At 33.4% G+C, this 3,439-nt stretch overlaps 1 long non-coding RNA gene across 1 annotated transcript; it reads right to left on the bottom strand.

The window, feature by feature from the left end:
• Positions 1 to 955: 955 nt before the first annotated feature.
• On the bottom strand, positions 956 to 2,729 carry LOC107458509 (uncharacterized). Its single transcript, XR_001586049.3, has 4 exons — positions 2,578 to 2,729; positions 2,432 to 2,486; positions 2,215 to 2,343; positions 956 to 1,023 (listed from the first exon to the last, which is right to left on the bottom strand). It is a non-coding gene; the product is annotated as an uncharacterized LOC107458509 (long non-coding RNA).
• Between the last annotated feature and the right edge of the window lie 710 nt (positions 2,730 to 3,439).

A 3,439-nucleotide genomic window follows, 5' to 3' on the forward strand; every position in this document is an offset into this window, starting at 1 on the left:
CATAATTCTTTTTCCTTATTTTTTAATTTAAATTTATTTATTTTATATTTCTTACAAATATTAAATAACTTTAAATATTTTATTTTTTTATAATTTATTTTTTAATTATTGAATAATTTTTTATAATTATTGACATTAAATTTGGATAACATTTTTATCTTTTTTTTACTATATCTTTTAACGATAACATATACATATCTTTAATGTGTGTTTTTATAATTTAGCATTTTAAAAATTTTTTATAGTAATTTTAATTTTAACAAAATATCATATAACTAAGGCTATGTTAATTTTGAAATGATAAAAATATACTTACTTGACAAATTTAAAGGGTGAATAATATATTAACACCAATACTAAAATATGATATAAATAAGATCACGTCAATATTAAAATAAAAAATTAATTTAATAAATTTGAAGAACGAATAATATATTAAAAAAATAAAATTAATTTCTTAAAAACAATAGAAAAGCGGCTGAACAGGCGCGTTAATACCTATTGTAACACCCTACCACGCTAAGCTTTACGCTTAAGCCGTAAAACAGAGGTGGTGTGGTATTACGACCTCTAAAATAAAATATATATTTATAATAGCAGAAGAATTATAATATGCTAGGAGCCGTGAAGAAAAGAGGAAAACAAAATCGCAAAATAAAAGCGCAACGCTCAAGGAACGGGTTAACCTGCGTGCTAAGGAAACCATAACTATTAAACATATGATAACAGAAGTAGGAATAGAGTGCCAAAGATACAAAATAACGAGCTCCTGACTCAGCCTGCGAAGTCAAGACTGGCCGGAGAATATACACACATATATACATATATATACATATCCAAAACCCCAAATGTACATAAACAAAATCCTGCCTCTCCATACACCTCTAGGAGGATAAAAAGAATAAGTTATGTGGAGAGAAAACTAAGTATATATATATATACATCATAGCATAACAAAAAAAACCCAGTAACCACTCCGCTTCAAGAGTCCAGACACCTAACGAGATGCCTCTCGACCTGCATCTGAAAAACAACAACATAGTATGGAATGAGAACCGGAGGTTCTCAGTATGGTAAAGGTGCCACACACATAATATATAAGGTCCTGGGAATGCCAGAGGCAATCCTAGAACGCCGACACTCAGATTATAGAGCTTAAAGTATTAAATAGAAGCCATAGAAGGTGGTTTTCTAAGAATATGTAAACCTGATTTAACTTAATCTTAAACCTAAATCTCATATTGCCATTCCTCCAAACCTCCATCTCCATCAGGATTTCACAGACAAACAAACAGATAAAGCAAGCACATGAAGGTTACAAGTACTGCAGGTAACAAATATACATTTAGCATGGCAGATACATTCAGGCACACCCAGTTAATGCACAAGCAAGTAGTTCAAATAGTATGCATATGATGCATGCCTGTCCTATGGCTGATGAGGCTCATCTGTCGGTTATCCAGCCAACCCGACAAGTCTGAATTGTACTTAGACTGTCCCCCGACGTGCATCCCCAAGAGTCTATGCATAGCTTTATCTCAAATAATCAATATTGCTCAATGGGGGTAACATTCCCGGGAATTTATATAGTGCCCGGTCACACTTACGTCGTAGGGTCAACAGAGTATCAAGTTTTCTACCTGGTACACGTGGTGGCAAGCCACGGTACTTTATCCAGGGAATCTCGTATCTCAGATTATTCAAATTCATAAGCCATATAAATAATTCAGTTATAATTCATCAACATTAACATCATTCTCAATCGCATTTCATTCATCATCATATATCAATCATATTCAATCCTTATCCTTCACTATCGCACCTCCCATTCCGTCCATCGGTAGTTCCAATTCAAAACATAATTCATTCTTTTCTAAATGAGTCAAACTTAAAACATGCTCATTTTCTTAATAACTCTAAATCAAACCATATACCCTTTGAATCTAAATCTTTTTAGATAATCATATAAACAAAATCTCTAATTTCTATAAAATTTCGGCAGCATCTCCTCTAAAACTCGGATTTTGCCACCCTTTTCGGGTCCAAACCTGCACCATAAACAATAATTACCAACAAATACTCAATCCATATCAACAATTATCATCAAAGGTACTAAGCATTTAACATACTCATCCATTCTAACCAATCCTATGGTCATCTAGCCTAAGTTTTCACAGAACATTATATATTAAATGCAAGAAACCTAAACCATACCTTAGCCGATTCCCAAGTGTTATTCCAAGAAAATTTTCCTAAAAGAACACAGCCCTCAAAACCTCAACTAATCCGCTTCCTCCAAGTTCCAGTATTCACAATTTCAAGCTCCAATTATCTATTTTCAACCTAATACACATTCATAACACATATATACCCAATTTAATACTCGAAGCTCAAATTTAATGAAAATAAAATATAATTATCGTATCCTCACTTTACCCAAACTTCACATAAGCAAGAGTAAACGTTTTCCTCAAGCTAATTGGATCCTAAAACATCAAAAATCAAAGAAATTCAACACCCTTTCTCAAAACTCAAAAATTGGGGGAAATGAGAGACTGAAGTGGAATATCAAGTTACCTATGAAATTGTTCCGGTAGAAATGTAGAGCTCAACGCGGTGAACGCGTGGCCACAAACGGTGCGGCGATCGGAGCTCAAACGAGGAAGTTACGGGAAATTGAATTCACCGTAAACGAATTCCTCTTCTTCTCTTCCCTGGGAGGCTGCTGCATCGTTGAGGGAAATGAAGAGAATAAGAGCCCGTGGCTCTTTTTAATTGTTGGACTAATTGGGCCCACAGCCCGGTTTAACCGGTTCGGCCCGGTTTAACCGGTTCGGTCCGTTCGGTCCAATCTTGGACCGTTTTTTTCGAAATTGGTGTCAAAATTCTCGTTTCGATGAGCTCTATCCTAATTTAATATAATATTCACATTTCTAATCTTCCTTATTAAAAATTAATTTATTGACTAATTATCTACTAATTTAACCGGGGTTTACACCTGTTGTACTGCTAGTATAATACTGAGAGAATACAGAGAGAATGGTGTCCAATTTTCGTATTCCCATTTTAACCTTATTAATAAAAAGTGATTGGCGTAACTGCATTTTAAAAACTGTTATAAAATGTAATTATCATTCATTTTTTTCATTCATATTGCAGTTATCTTCTTATTTTACGCACAACTCCCAATGGTGTCCTCTTCTTCGTTCCACTATGTACAGATAGTACTATCTTTTTATCTTTCAGGTAATCCTATTTGTCTCGTATTTACAAACTATAGTTATCAAGGTCAGATCTCTTACGGTAACTAACACATAGTTATTCATTGTGTCAATATTTACATAATTCTTTTTCTGTCTTCTTCTATCTCTTGGATTATGTAAATTTTTCTTGTTTCTAATCATAAATAGGAAACCTTCTCAACATTGGAAGAGAAAGT

The sequence above is a fragment of the Arachis duranensis genome, chromosome 7 (assembly GCF_000817695.3).
Source record: "Arachis duranensis cultivar V14167 chromosome 7, aradu.V14167.gnm2.J7QH, whole genome shotgun sequence".
NCBI lineage: Eukaryota > Viridiplantae > Streptophyta > Magnoliopsida > Fabales > Fabaceae > Arachis > Arachis duranensis.